A 16,512-nucleotide genomic window follows, 5' to 3' on the forward strand; every position below is an offset into this window, starting at 1 on the left:
TGAGTTCGTTTGACTACTGGATGTGAGAGGGTCATGGGGGCCCATCTGCACCACTAAAAAAAAAAAAGAAGAGCTCGTTTGACTACAGAAAGTTAAGGAGGTCCCTCGTCGCTTTCTGCCTGGAAACTGGAAAACTTTCTGGCTCCGGCACTCTGACATTGACTGCTGGGAAAGTGGCTGGTCATCGGGCCGTGCTAACGCTGCTGAAAGCTGTTGTCTTTTGGAGCTAAACAGAAATCGTTGTAAGAGTGAACAAAAGCAGGAATCAAAGCTTGTAGGAAGTTTGTTTATTGAAGCGCACAGTTGGTGCGAAGCGGTCGATCCTTCGCGTATAACTTCTACGGACGCACATGATCTGGCACTTTTTCATCTTTCACCAAGATACGCATCGGCTGCCAGCATCGAAAGTTCTCGCCCTGCGAGACTGGTAATGCGGTTATGTATGGCTGCTCTTCGCCTATAACCGTAGGAAACTACTTCTCCTGGCAGCTTATCGGTTGCGAGCGCAACTATGCCGAGCCTAAGAGAGCATAAACTAAGATGCGCCGTCAGCGTGGTATAGAGATGAGCTCTGATCCTCTTAGGTGATGCTCGAATGAGAAGCGACCCTGCATCGTAGAACACGTATCTGACATCAAGCCTTTTTCTGCCCTTTTCGCCGGTTCATCGCCGACGTGCTGACGCTGTTTGCGATTTATGGCAAGCTAGAGAGTTTTCGCCACGCTCACAGACTGTTGGAATCCGCGTTCACTTCGAGATATCAGGCCGGTTGGTTCTATTTATTCCTCGTGTCTGAGAGGACGCAGATTAGTTGGCTAAGAGGTCATGTGCTACTCCTTAGACCACTTGAACCTTCATTCATAGTGAAGGCCGGGTTATGCCACACTTGATGCCTTTAGGTAGTATTTGAAGGGTTAATGCTCGCTGCTAGCTCGTAATTAGCTCACGTTCTAGGCGCCAACAGGCGAATTAGAACTTTACACATTTAACTTAAAGAATAGTGGCCCTACTGATTGACACTTTCACGTTTAAGTGCACTTATAAACCCTATAGAGTGGATCGAGGGATGACCACTGTCATAGCTAAGTTTGTAGAACATCGAACCCGTTATTCAAAGGTCGGAAGTTTGGTGTGGGCTGGTGGCAGGTTATCTTCTCTTCCACTTTGTCACATTTACATTACAATTACCCTATACCCTTATATACTCTATATATAAAATACCCTATACTTTCCTTCACATTATTGTCTGTCAGTTCTCATAAATATTGAGACTAACAAAAAGGACGCGCCATTAACTTTCCACTCCTTTCTTTCATTAAATATCCGGTACAACTTGTGCGCGTATTTCCTCGCTATAAGCACCCGCTACCAATATTTCGTAAAGCAAAATAGGAGCATATTTACAGGTAAACTGAGACCCCACAAGCTGGCACATTTCGCTTCATGCCTCCGATCTCGTGACCTGCCATAGAAGCTTAGTAGGTAAGCTTAGTAGTCGCAGCTTTGCTGCTCAAGTTGAAAGGCTTTTGAGTGCTGGGTACCCAGCTATCCTACTGGCATCTATAGCAGAAAAGCTATTAAAACAGATAAAGAAAGGATGCAACTCCGAGGCCCAGCCAGAATCTAACGACCGAAAAAGACCCGTAGTTTTACCCTACGTGCATGACATTTCCCACCGGCTAAAAAAGATAGGGGAGAAATGCAGCGTCAAAGTGGTGTTTTCAGCGCCGGATAAGTTACAGCGGCTTTGCAAAGCTGTCAACCCTCTCAAATCACACACCACTGGTTGCGCAACTAAGCACAAAACTCGGTTTGTGCCGTGTGTAGTGGGGGTTGTTTACGCGATTCCATTCTCATGTGGTATGTGGTATTTCGGCCAAACGGGGCGATGCCTTAATGAAAGGCTAAAAGAGCACCATTATAATGCTCACAAAGCAATCCAGGGCCACATTGGAATTCACTGTCGCGATTGTGGATGTACCCCCATGTTTGACCAGTGCGAAGTGATAAAAAAGCACCCGTCGCAATTAACTCGGGAAATTATAGAAGCGCATTGTATAGCAAGAGCTGGCAGCACGTGTATTAGCGCCCCTTCTTTGGGTTTATCAGAACATGAAGTGGCCTTCCTTAATCAGAGTAACCACCTATGAATGTGTGATATGTGACGGTGTGATGTTGTGTGTTATCTTGTCGTTGCGTTAGGGTGGTTTTGTATGCTTGCGCCGGTCTACTTATTTGATGCAATTTGACAATAAAGCTCAGTTGGAAGTTAGCGCTCTGTCCTCTTGTGTCGGTCTGCTCGGCCGTTTCTTCTTCCCCGTAATGCGCTATACCAGTTCAAGTACTTAGTAGGTAAGTTGCCACCCTGTTATGATCTAATGCTCGCGCTCGATCCTATACAGAGGTAATGCAAGAAGAGTGATGTCTTATTAGTCAGGTGTACAATAAAAAAATGCTGCTTGCCCGAAGCGATTCGCAATACCCCACTAAGGTGGGCTGCAAGATCATATCGATGTTTCAGCATGCTAATTGCCAGGATCGTTATTACTATACGCCATCCACTGACTCCCGTACCACCCACACGTGCATATCTATAAGCAGACGCATGTATGCGTATGCGTAAAAACAGACATGTACATAATAAATATGTGGTTGATCGCCCTTTGTGGAACAGGTATAACACGAAAGCAAGGCGTGTCCTCGCAGAGGTAGGAGAGCATTCATTGATTCATTGTGCTTTATTTCGCCACGAGGGCGAAGAATTGAATGCTTCAGTAACAAATCGCAAAGACACGACAAGAACGGCAAGCAGCTCGGAACTTGCAGCGCGCACCTCAAGCAGAAAGCACGCACGAGAGGAGCATACGCAGGACGAGCGTGGACAAACAGCTGTCATGGCTCGACACCTAAAACATGCTGCTGAAAGAAAAAGAAAGACGTACGAAACGAACGCACAAGTATACACATGGACGAGCGCGATCAGCGGTCACGATTAGCAGCACGCACCTTTCGTAAACAAGACGGTGGCAGCAAGCGAAGTGACCTTCGTTCACTTTTTAGCTACTCTAACTTGAAAGCAAGCTTGCAGTGGAAGTACAAGAGGTACAAAGCACCCACATCCTGAGATAAACGCTCGCGCGAGAGAGCCACTAAGAACGCCAGCTCATCGACGCGTGGGGTGGCGCGAAACAACGACCATCAAAGCGCGCGCTTTAAAAAACGTTCTGAAGTGCCGAGCTCTCAGAACGACCCGCGGTACATGATGTATATAAATGGTTCGCCGTTTACATGTTGCAGAAGATATGTACCCTGGACAGTGAACTATAGACTCTGCAGCCAACCTGAGACGATAGAGCATTGTTTCATTAATTGTCGTGAAGCATTTTATTTCTGAAACAATAAAAAAAAGACAATATGAAAGAGCTGATCAAAGCTTGTGGTATTAGGTTCCTCCCATTCAAAAAAGCTTGAATGATAATGCTTCATATTACCTGTTTATGTTGTTCGGACTTTATTATCTATGTAAAGGTCGCATGATTGATAGACACGCCAAGCCACCACGGTCAACGTGATCCGTCTTTCGAGAAGCAGCTGTTAAAGTGCGCGATGCTGTTGAGACGTTTGGCACCGTTCCGGAGTGGCTTCCCCTTTTTTAATGTTGTAGGTATTTGCCTGACTTCAGATGAAGTATTTTGTGCGAAGTTAGTTCACTGGTTCACTGGTGATGATTTCATGCATTAAAAAAAAAGTCACTCAGTGACTTGGTGGTTAGCATCGCGCGCTGAGAAGCGTGAGGTCACTGGCTCGGCGCCACTGTGTATATTTTCCTTTTCGTTTTTTTTCTTTGCAATCTGTAAGTAAATATTTTTAAACACCATATCTGTGAAGGAAAGACGTCACAGAGTCATTCGTGGTGGACCCCGGCATAAAACATTTTTATGTTAAAACACTCGCACTTGCACATATACACATAGGCACGCCTACCACACACGTATGTAAACGTACTATTGCTGTTAGCAGGAACATGGATGTGCGCCTGTGACGGCACACAAGCCCGGACAAGTACGCACCTAATACACACGCACAAAGCAATGCAAAAAAAGGCTAGTGTCGCGCAAAACAAAGCTTTGAACAACGAAGCTCGATGTCAGTTTTGCAGGTCCGTTGACGATGAAGGGGTGTAATGATAGAGAGCGAAAAATAAAGTATAGAAATCAGTCCGGCGAAGAGCCTTCGGGTCTTCGCTTGTGCCCTCCGCCTACAAACCAATTTTGTCTCGCACTGAACCGTAAATGTAGCAATGAAGATGACAAAAGACGGTGGCCACGAAGACAACCACGTATTGGAGGGCCACCATGAGGCCTCTTTGAAGTTTTATGCATGTCCTCTTTTTCTGCAACGTTTTGTCCTATGTCGTTTTTTGCCTTTGTTTTGCATTATTATGGCGTTGATCTGTGTGTTGTAGCTTGGTTTATTCGGGACGGAATCGTACGACCACGTCCGTCGAAGAGCTGTCGACAGCACTCAAATCACGTCGGTCTGAACATGATCTTTTCTTTGATAGTGCAAGGATTGGGCAAGGGGTACTTTCATCGAATGACCGGGCTGTCGCTGTTCGCGACACTGAAGGCAATTTTACGATCGATGTTCTGACAGTGACTTTTCACACTTTAAAATGAATGTTTGGCCACGGCTGAAGTATAATAGAAAATGTGATATGTATAAAAAGGTACCCAAAATCTGTTTATTGAAGGAGCTGAGGCGATTGTGAGTGAGGCTCAGTTGGAGATTCGCAACGGCGCTGTTGTATGTGGAGTGTCCTGGAGAAATGTCTCTTGAATGTTGCACTGAATCTTAATCAAGACCTCGAGAGTTAACGCTATCTTTCAAAAAGAAAATGCTTGCTCTAAGACCGTAATTGCCCTACAATATGGCGCAAGCTTGAGATACCCGACCATACACATATTCAAGTACGTAACCTTTCTTTCTTTCTTTCCTTCTTTCCTTCTTCATTTCTTTCTTTCTTTCCTTCTTTCTTTCTTTCTTTCTTTCATTCTTTCTTTCTTTCTTTTCTTTCTTTCTTTCTTTCTTTCATTCATAAATTGAGTAATTGAATAAGTTAATAATTAATCAATTCAGTCGTTTATTTTCATTGTAAAAACCTGTAGAACATTCATTACCAGTCTTGGTTTCCATTCCGTGGTTCCCTTTCTCTTTTGCTCAGCGGCGAGAAATTGATAGGAATAGGTTCGAAAACCACGAAGGCGCATTTTATGTATACAGAAATCACGCATGAACGAATCACACATCTACCAAGATTAAACAAAAGAAAAGTGGGACAATACACGCATATACACAGATACAATCCACGAAACCGCGTAACAACGTCACGTAAAGGACACCAGAAAGGATGTAAAGTGGCGGTTGTTCCAGGAGCAGTGGCTTCCCGAGAAGTAGGCTATATGAGATATGAAAAGAAGGTCACTTGTCATAGCGAGCCACAAATATCCCAAGCAAATTGTGTGATGAAGGCGAAGGCTATAATAGTGATGAATGGTTGGACCTCCGTTAATAAAATCCTACCCACGTGTCACGTGGCATTGAAGCTGCTGATAGTGGCAAAAAAGCAGCGAGTGAAGGCATAAAATGTAAGCTACATGGAGGTTTGTGTGACAAATAAATCGCTATCCGTACAGTAGGTGGGTGAAATACGGATGCATAGTGTCAAACTAGAGCACGCGGATTATCGTAAAGACTATATTAGGCGTCCATAAAATTACGAGACAAGGCGAACTGCTGGAAATTATTAGGCACCCAAGAACAACAGAACTTCTTGAAGAATAAACACGTGAATACTTGAAGTTTCATCAACTTGCTCACTGAAAAGGAAAAATAAAAGTACGCACATTTGAGCGAAAGCATAATATGAAAACAAGAGCAGAAGCAAAAAAAAATATTGGTACAACGAGACGCCTTTGTTACCGTTCTTTTCTTTTTTTATTAGCGATACGAGCAGCGCATCATCAGTGATATCAACAGTACAAGTGAGTTCTGAGCACGTCGCAACTATATGGTATATTGTCGAGCAGAATTATTCGCTGTAATCTACCAGCCTTGATGCGCTACATGACTCCATACTCCTTAGTTACACTATGTTTATCTAGATAGCCTCGTCGGTCTTGAGACTCAACTTTTGCTTCGATGAACTCACGTGAAGCCGCGTTTCAGCCTGCCGTGGCAGAATGCGCGCTATGTACTACCTCTTGCAACTCGCGTAGCCACGAGCTGCTATACTTACGAGGATAGTCTGCGTCTTCATACCGGCATCTGCGGGTGAATCCGGTGCTCAGCTGATCGTACAAAGGCTTCTGCGCTAACTACCGCTAACTACTAGCACGAATTATGTGTTGTCTGTAGGTTGCTAACGTTTACACTGACTGACACACAATGGATGTGGTGAGTGCAGCTCTTTTCCTGCCTTGTCTATTCTCAGATTAAGCGACCAGTGGTCGTCGTCGCATGCACACAATGGGGCCCGAATGCTCCTTTATACATTGTGTTAGCAGTATACACGCGGATGTCGCTGTTCTCTTAGTTAAAAGATCGACAGAGCAGTTACTAGGGATGGGGCACATTTTTTGGAACCAGTGCTTGAAGTAGTTTGGGGTAGACAGTAGCCTATAGACCCTTTCAATGTTTACAAACAAAGGCCCTTTGTTTGTAAACAGCAAGAGCCATAGAAAATATCCCGCTGATGTGGTAGTTTCCTTCTCTTATTTGGCAAAATATATTCAAATAAATGTTCTTTTGAGCTACATGAAAATCTTGATACATTATCTTCTACTTTACGCACATTCTGTTATGTGAAAAACTAATGAAGCACTTTCATTTCTTTGGTTTCAGTTTCGTTGTTACATGGTTTCAGTTTCGTTGTTATGAGCTGGCAAATGGGGGGACCAAGAGTTTTTTTGGGGTGCAACGCTTGTGACCTTGAAACCATCTATAGCAGGCCAATCAAGTAGCATACTAGATAGCGTACTAGTAAGGTATGCACCTAGGTAGGAACTAGATATGCACTATGTGCATACATAAATGGCTGATACTTGGATAATGACGCAGTGATTTTTGAGCCTGTCGCGTCGTTTGTCCAGAGAAGAGAACGCAATTTTCAGCTGACTTTGAGAATTTATTGTGAATTCCAGGCCACGTGCGCTGCTTTAACATTCGACTCACTTCTTCTCGAGAACCTCGACCCTCGTGGCCTCGATTACCGATCGGCAGCGTTTTCTGAACATGCCCAAAATGTGTTATACGACCCTCTTAAAGGTGACGCCCACGTTTAATTGAACTGTACATTTAGTATTTCCACCAACCATGTGTACATTTCCTCGCGTGAGTGGTAGTGTTGTCATCTTGAAGCCTCATTACGTAAAGTTAACAGAATCATGCATTCTCATTGTCATTAGGGTGAGTAAACGATTTATTCGGTAGAGGTTTTTTCCGTTTCAGATCATTAGAGAAGGAGTGAGAGAAAAAGTTAGAAAAAGAGGGAGAAACAAAATGGTTCTCACTCATCCACGCCCGCCTACCATTTTCTGATACCATATTACTCATTCGGCGCTTGCGAACAATGGAGCGAGAGTGGACTTTTCAAAACTGCCACGATGGTTCAGAAGAAATCACCTATAGGTTTCGAACATCTCAGCACTTTCTAAACTCAATCGGTATTTCGCTCTTTCTTTATGGAAACAGTCGGCGCTAATACGATGGCATAGTTGAGAGCGTTAGCCCCATTAAAAGCTGTCATTGAGGGATAGATTGTTGGGCGAGTTGATGGTAATTAATGGTGAAAACGATAGCACGAGAAAACGTGGGACAATACGAAGAATGCTACGGGATAAGCGCTTGTCCTGTATAGTTTTCCACGACTTGCCACACGTCGTTTTTTTTTAACTTTTTTGTATGCTATTTTTTAATCTTGAAGGCTTTGGTGTCTCAGAAAATATATTCTCATTTGCATGGCGTAGTGTTCAGCACGCTGCGAAGAGGAAATTCTACGTGGTTCTCAGAATTTATAGAATTTAGATAGCTTAACAAAACTTTTTTGGATATTAGTGATTTGTTATAGCCTTGGTACCTTACCATTAGATAAGCCCGTGCAAGTGATTGCCACGACAAGCTTACCGGTATAGGTGTTGGCACACACTCTCATTCAATGCCAAAGATGAGGTATACTAGAAATTGTCCTTTTTATTTCATTTTAATTCCTCAGTGTCTGTTTTTACCCTCCTGCGCTTTGTATGCAGCATCCAGGTGGAGAAGTGAGCCCGTTTTACCTTAAAAAGATGGAGAACCTAACACTACTAATGCTATTACTTAATGTCTGCGTTTGATCTGATAAAAGAATAACACAATAATCGTAAAAAGTCTTAAAATGTCCCTCTGTATAGAACAATAAGTGTCTCACATCACACAAAAAAAATCGATGCATATCGACGGAGTGAACGATGACCAGTGGGACGAAGCGCTGGGGGGTTTTCTCGCTAAATTGTGAACCATCAACGAATATCGCCCACTTTATCATCAATGACGTGACAAACGCTGTATATATTTATACATGTAATTTTATTATTTGTAAGTGGTAGCTGCACGTCGCTTCCATTCCCAATTCATTATAACAGCTTTGTGGTCGGTGAAGTGGTGGAGGAGGAGGAGGAGGAGGAGGAGGAATAAATGTGGAAGGACAGGGAGGGGTGAAGTGGTGGATTGGTGATGGGGCATAGTAGGATGTTTGCATGGACGAAGTAGTAGGCAGTTTGCAAATGTAGAACTATAGGCGGTTACGTACAAACAGGGTATGTACACAGTGAGACAATATATGGTTCTTTAAGGCGGACCTGAATACTAGTACGCGACCATCTTGCATTTCGTACTGACTACTTCTCAGCAGTATTTGCTTTAAGGTCACTGAAGCGGTGGATCGGTGTTGGGGCGTAGTGGGACGTTTGCAAGGGCGAAGTAGTGGGCAGTTTGCAAAGATGAAACTATAGGTGGTCACGTACATACATACAAGGGATGAACAGACGTACGCCTTTAGGAGCTTCGCCTCTAAAAGATGTCGTTATGAAAATCCTGGCATTAAGTTTCTTACAGCACAAATTATTGTACATATACGTAAAAATTATTTATTTCTGTTTCTTCTTGTAACATAAAAAATCTTGTTTAGTCAATATATAAATGTATATTAGCTCCTATTTTATGTAGTAAGAGAATTTAATGCATGCTTGGCCTAATATAATCATCATCGTCATTATACTCAAGAGCTAGGCATATAAAAGGTCATGAATGAAAAATAGGCGTCAGAGTTTATGAGGCATTTGCTATTTTGTAGAATGTTTTTAATCTGTATGGATATTCATGAAGTGCATGTATGCGTGCAAGGTCGGGCTTATGAAACGCACAGGCAACGATCTTTGGCGCATATTACCGCTGCATAAAACTATGCAGAGCACTGGGAAGAAGGGCCAAGATATTGGAGTGGAAAGCTGCGTGCAGCTCAACGTTGTTATATGCCCTCTACAAAGCAAGTAGTTGATTCAAAAATAGAAAAAAAAGAAGGCGGCTTCGAACTTTTAAATTAAAACTTTGCTCTCAAACATGGAGAAAGGAAAATAAAAACACAGTGCAGAAACGTACGACATGGATGGCAGGACGAAGTAAACGGCAGAAAACGAGACGGCTTAAGGGGGTGCACGTCCTTATTCAAAGTTGTCTAAAAAAGAAAGAAAAAAATGAAAGAAGGAAAGAAGGAAGCAAAGAAACAAAGAGAGAAAAAGAGACAGAGAGAAAAAAACAAGGAAAGAAAGAAAGGAAAGAAATAAAGAAGGAAAGAAAGAAAGGAAGAATGAAGAAAGGAAGGAAAGAAAAGAAAGAGAGAAAATAATGAAGAAAAAAGAAATGATGAAGAAAGAAAGAAAGAAAAAAGACAGAAAGGAAAGTAGAAAAAGAGAGAGAGAAAGAGGGAAAGAAAGAAGAGAAGAGAACGAACGAAAGAAAGAACGAAAGAGAGAAAGAAAGAAAGAAGGAAAGAGAAAGGAAGAAAGAAAGAAAGACTTCTTAACGGGGGCACGCTTCGTCGCCACTAAGGCCCTGATAGCACGCTGTCCTGCTATGCTTGCCACGAGGTGAAAGCTCCACCACACTCAAGATAAGTTATGCCAACCGAAAGTTCTGACCGAGACAGCTGGTATAAAAATTGGGTATCATAAAATTAATGCCGCTCAGCGAACCGTGTATTCATTGCCGCTTCTTCTTAACTTGCATGAGCGGATTTCGGGGCTGGCGTTAATAATAGGGTCACTAAATAATACGTTGTTTAACCACTTTGACGGCTGCTCTACGAACCATGAAGCAATTTTAAGCCGACGTTGCAAATGGCTCTTATAATGCACTGAGGGAGCGACTTCGCTTAAATTCCCTGTTTATAAGTGATATCGTGCATATATTTCACAACACGGAGACAATTTTTTACACGCTCTGGTCACCACACAAAGACGATACAACTAATCATTTCCAAAACTCCAAACAAAGGAGAACATGGTCAATTGCATTACCTGTAGAGAGACATTACCATTCGCAGCATACGTTGCTAGTTCACAGCGGGCAGAACGCCTCTCCAAACTCATCACGGTCGCCACAAACAGGACGCGAAACAAGAGAAAGTACCCGAATTCCTTGCGTTAGACTTCCACCTAATAGACAGCTCTTGCGTTATGCACTTTTTTTGTGTTTTGTGTCTTGTTTACGCTGGCCGCCATGAACATGTCAAGCTTCTCTAACGTCACGTTTACGCTTCGCTTTTTTTTATAGTGAATCAATCGAGAACTTTTATCTGCCACTCATAGGAAATTTCGGCGAATTTCTTCAGCAGGACCCACACAAGGCGGATGAACGGTCATGAAAAAAAAAGCTTGCCATTCTTGTATCTGTAGCCCGGAGTAAGAAGGTAATATATACGGATTTCTTAGAAAGACGAGCTTCTGAGTCGGCAAACAATGCGCCCTGTTGCAAACATGACATCAATACTTTGCCAAGTCCGTTTATCCACCATCGCATTATCCCCTTTTCTTTGTTTGTGCTGTTAATGTGTAAAATATAAAATCTCACATTTAGTTATTCTTTGTCAAGCATTTTTTTTTCATTTTGTTTGAGCAAAAGCGGCCCGATGGGAAACAAAAAGCACAGTTTTATTTGTTTTGTTTTGCCCCAGTCGATTTCTGTCCGACAATGTAAGATATCGACGTGCTGTCTGCCATACCGAATAGAAGAACGAAATAGATAGACAGCCGCTAGCTCAGCACATTCCGAGTGCATATATATATATATGTCTGCATGATTAGCTATCCACAGAAGTTGAGGAATTTTATATACCTGCTGTGCGGGTGATAGCGCACGATTGCATAGCGTTGGCAGCCATGCAGACAAACCTGAATGAACACCGCAGATTCATGCACGCAAAGCTCTCCTTTCAACGGCGCTCCAATATGGTGTTCCAGCAGAGAAATGTCGTGGAGCATGCGCGGATGGAAGTGACGTCGGTTGAGATCTTTGAAGGAGATAGGCTCTCCAAATTCACCGCAGTCAATACGCTCTGCGCGACTAGAAAAGCAGTATTCTGTTCGAGTAGGGCTGAAAGAGCAGCTACGTTGAATAGTCTATCCCCCCCCCCCCTCCGCTTTTTTTTTTGATGGCATCACTGTTGTGCTTGGGTTTTGTAATAAAGTTTAAGACATTTCCGTTCAGCCCCTTCCTCATCTCTATTTTATCTCCAGGTTGCTGCTTCGACCACTGCAGCAGAGATGAAACGGTATGCCATGAAACGTTCTTTTTCGCGGCTCTCGTATACAGCGCGAACAGACAACCTCTAGCTGCTCTGTGGGCCCGCTTTGACGACATACCCCTGTCCGAATAGTGAGGCATATGAACTGTCTTTGCAACCGGAACTCAATTGGGGTCTTACTGACCTTTTTTGCGAGGCTGTAACCTATTGAATAAGCGATGATACTCCCGCTTTGCCGCATCTTTTTGTTTGTTTGTTTGTTTCAGGCGTCTAAATTTTCGCCTCTTTCATTTCCCTTTTGTTTTCTTTTTCCCGTCCACCTATAGCAGGGAAGCAAGCAGGATACTAGAGTTCTGATGTACCTTCCTGCCTTTTTCTCATTTTATTCTCCCCCTCTAAGTCTTTATGCGTGTTCAATGCCAAACTGTTTTAAAATCACAGCACATCAATAAGATTGCCTGAATCCATCAATGTGTTTCAAATTATGGCCGATTAGTGCACGATACTAAAGCACGTGGCAGATTGACACGTGTCATGACTAATATTTGTTGGAACAGGAACGGTGCACGAGCGACCTTGATGTATTGAGAAGGCTCAGTACTCTTCCTCCCAGCTATTCGGATTGCAGCCGAACGCTAATACTCGGGGTCTGTAATGGTTGTTATTACTGGAATGATAATGATCTTGAGTGCAATCTTTGAGGGGCACCAAAGTTGAGTGGTTACGTCACGGGCAACGCTGTGGATACCGCAAGACCAGGGCAGAAGATTTTTTGTTTTTTCATTTTGTGATGAACTCACGTCTTGTAGCGCTGTTTAGTATGGCATTGTTTATCCGGAAGTCATTCTGAACTCTATGGAAGAATGTTCACCTGAAGTGTTAAAAAGTCATGGGAGCTGGTTTAAAGGCCATTTCTTGTCATCGCTACTCTTTCTTTGTTAATTACGTTACTCATTCGTTTGTTGCAAATCAACATCACCACAGTTGAACAGCGTCATTCAATTTTATGTTGCGCGTCTCTTGTTTAGCGCTCCAAAGCATTGAAGATTAGACGTCTTCACATTTACCTAAATAGAATGGTATGCCACCTTCAGATGGTATTTTTCATTCGGACATGTATTACACCTTCCAGACCTCATCGCCAATGATATATAGACAGTTTCCGTATCCTGTTTGTGACCACTTGCAATAAAAGGGTGCATGATTTTTTTTTTTCAATTCTGTACAAAGTGCTACGAATGCCTTGGGCCGGCATTACTGCATAATTCAGCTTGTTGATTACGGTACTCTACTAACGTTTTCCTGCACACTTTCACCTAATTTCTACACCAGGTTGCCTTGCCTTTTGAAACTTAAACTTCAATCTCTGTAACGTTATATTTTTTAATACCGCTTGCGAAGATATTGTAAGGAGAATAAATTTCAAGAGTTGCAAGAGCAACAAGAAGCTAAAACACATAAAAAAGCCTTGTAAAACAGACGTTGGAGTGCGACGCGAGCGCAGTACCTCTTTCGTTCTGTCAAGCACGACTCCTACTCGCTGTCTTCTGGGCAAGTATTTTCTTTTCGGCATTTCTTCCGAGTATGTCGCCTCCTTCGTTTGTTTCTTTTACACAGGGCAGTTTTTTTTTTATTCACCTGAAACTGACAGGACTTCATTTCTTGTAAAACCTATCCGATGACTTGTCTATTATGCTGCAGTTCCACGAAAAAAAAAAACTGCTTGTTTCCGTGGCAATCATGCAAGAACTCAGAAAACTAAGCGCACCAAGTAATAGGAAGACTTTGAAGTGTCAACATTTGAAAAGAAGCTGGAACTCCGAATGGCGAAGGAACGAGTCACTATGACATGTTGGGATGTAGACGGCCACCTCACAACATTTCTCCGAAATTAACTGCACTGTCTCGAATATATATAACCTTTTTCTCGTTGTTGTTGTCGCTGTAAACTGATGCGCAGTGTGGAAAACGCACCACCAGTTTATAGGATATGGGGTTTAATGTTTCAGGAGACATTGAGTAATTCACTTTTTTTCTTGCTTTCTGTTGTTGTCGTGATATCTTCAGTGTTCATGTCATTTTGCTACAATGAAAGCTTTTCTGTTAGTTCAATGTAAAAAAAAATGCATGTCCGGAAACGACTCCATGCAGTGCGCTATATTTGGTGCAGCGTAGACACGCCTCCGCCGACTGCGCTATTGAAAATCTGCCCTGGAGCATTCTCTTTCTACGACCTTTCTGAGAGTCACCATGCTTTGGAGGATTAAAAGATTCGAGAAAGGAGAGAGGAAGACAGGAAGTTTAGGGAGTGTTAGAAGAAAGAATAATAGAAAAAGCATTTGCTTGGTAACCTTCCAGAACTTGTCAAACGAGAAGACGGGTTATAAAGGTCTGTTGTCGTGGTATGTCAACCGACTTGTGAGAAAACACGAAACTGGGCTGACAAATCTGACAACAAAGGAAGTCTCGTTTGTCCTTCCTGAGAAGCTGTGCAGTCACTTGCAACCTGACGATAAACACTTTTGAGTGACGTTTTCACGACTTATCATCAATTTTTGTGTTTTTTTAAGTTAACTCCATTCACTCCCCCCCCCCCCTTTTTTTGCGTTTTCATAACTCCGCATGCGTATAGCGTCGCCAGTGTGGAATAAATATTTAAATTAACCGTGTAAAATATCAAAATAATCAATAACATTTATTTGAAGTGAGTCCGGCAGTTAGCTTCGGCAAGGCTGGGAGAAATTCAGACAAAACATTAGCACTCATTGCGCAATGTTGCGCATGACTGGATCAAAGTAGTGTTTGTGTACTGATGGCGGTCAAATCGGTGAACGTGTTCTGGTAGCAAAGCAGCAAAGCAGCAAAGCAAGAAGAAGACGAAGGTGAACAAGGTGACAAAGAGTGCGCGTGCCGGTTGATGAAGGTGGTTGTTCCAACGTCGCACGACAAACTGTACCTCGCCTTCCATCTTTGTCTATGTTTCTTCCCTTTCTTTGGATCTGTCTATCTGAGTTTGTGTCCTTCTATCTCCATGTCTTTCTTCGTTTACTAGTTTTTCCATTCACCTTTCCCTCGTCTTAACCATGACATGCCTCCTCCTCGATCTCGCTTTTTATTTCGACTACATTGCTGTGCTATACAATACAAGGTGAAGCTTTGCTCAATGCATATATATATATATATATATATATATATATATATATATATATATATTCTTTCAAAAGCAGAGCTCAGTTTCGCGTTTTAATTTCTTACAAAAACGAATATTTATATATATTTTTTTTCAATTAGAAAGTTTTCTTTTTGAGAAACTTGGCTGTGTTTCCTTCCAGGCACTCCCGCTTGCTTGCTTGTGTTTTAGGGGCGAAACTCGTGAAGGCGAAGCTGTGCGTCCCTGTATGTAGCCACCTCTCGTTTAGTTCTTGCATTGTTCACTAGATGGTGGTACTTGTAGCTGATGATGAAAAGATGCAAGATGTTATAAACTAGACGGTGGCACTGGTAGTTGATGATGAAAGATGTGAGATGTTATAAAATAGGAATGGTGTCGCATATGACACCTGTCATTGGTGGAAGGCGATCGTGCAATTCAGTGCGGTGACGTGCGCTAGGGGGAGCGTTGTGATGAAATCAAGTGGGAGAAGTGTATGCAGGATTCATTGTTTACCAGGTTTACTTCCGGAGCTTCGCCCACTCATTATCATTCACTTCGTGGATATGGCGGCACTTTCTTTTTTAGATTTGGCCCTAAAAAGAAAAAAAAAAATCAGTGAATGATATTTTTTTCCAGTTTGCTTTCACGGACCTTCTTTAACAGTGCAGGATCCTTCAAAATCGACGTAAGTGTGTGTGATAATTTCACCAGAGCTCTCAATATGTACATGAAAAATATGTTTACGGTTAGCACTAATTATTACTGATACCAAGATGTAACAAGTAAGCGTGACCAGTCACTGAGTATTACTGATACCAATAATTAATTTTACAAAGAAGAAACAGATGTGTGCTTATTTGAACACTTTTTTAGCGTAAACGCACTATATGTATAAGCACATATAGTGGCGCAAGCATTCTTGGCAGTCCGTCACGGAGCCAAAAAGCCATTTTGTCCTCACCAACCCCGCCAATGTGATACTTGTACGTCTTTTTTTTTCTTTAGGCGAACATACATGAAAGATAGCGTACTCGACCGTCAACGCATAACGAACTTTCCAGACGCAGCCGCGCTTCACACGTTCATCTCCACGGCACTCGCACCACCAGCAAAATAAACTCCTACGATTCTCATGAAGCAAGGTGTGAAAAGAGCACTTCCTCAACATTATTCAATAAAAGTTTCCTACGCATTATTTTGTGACTTTCCCGGAACCTATGAATAAAAAAGAACTTATAACGCTATATAAAAGGGTGTTGGATCGGAGCGAAAAAACTTCGGTTTTAGGTCACCTAATTTACTAAACGTTGTCGAGTTCCAAAGTCGGGACCAATGCCAGTCCTAGTTGCAATCTCGGAAAGTTTATTTCCTGGCGCCGTACCCTCATACAGACTTCCGAATTTGGGCTCGATGCGTGCGCTGTGGCCGATGGCCCTCGCGAGAATGAGACGCGCACTTAACTATGCAAACGATTGCTTTGCCTAAACGTAACATCCGCCGTCCCTCGTTGAATGTTCTC

At 42.6% G+C, this 16,512-nt stretch overlaps 1 long non-coding RNA gene across 1 annotated transcript; it reads left to right on the forward strand.

Annotated features, from left to right (window-relative positions):
* The first annotated feature begins 15,627 nt into the window (after positions 1-15,627).
* Positions 15,628-16,225, forward strand: LOC142803680 (uncharacterized). The gene is made up of 2 exons (XR_012894224.1): positions 15,628-15,678; positions 15,999-16,225. It is a non-coding gene; the product is annotated as an uncharacterized LOC142803680 (long non-coding RNA).
* Positions 16,226-16,512: the final 287 nt, after the last annotated feature.

Source organism: Rhipicephalus microplus, chromosome 3, assembly GCF_043290135.1.
Source record: "Rhipicephalus microplus isolate Deutch F79 chromosome 3, USDA_Rmic, whole genome shotgun sequence".
Taxonomy (NCBI): Eukaryota; Metazoa; Arthropoda; class Arachnida; order Ixodida; family Ixodidae; genus Rhipicephalus; species Rhipicephalus microplus.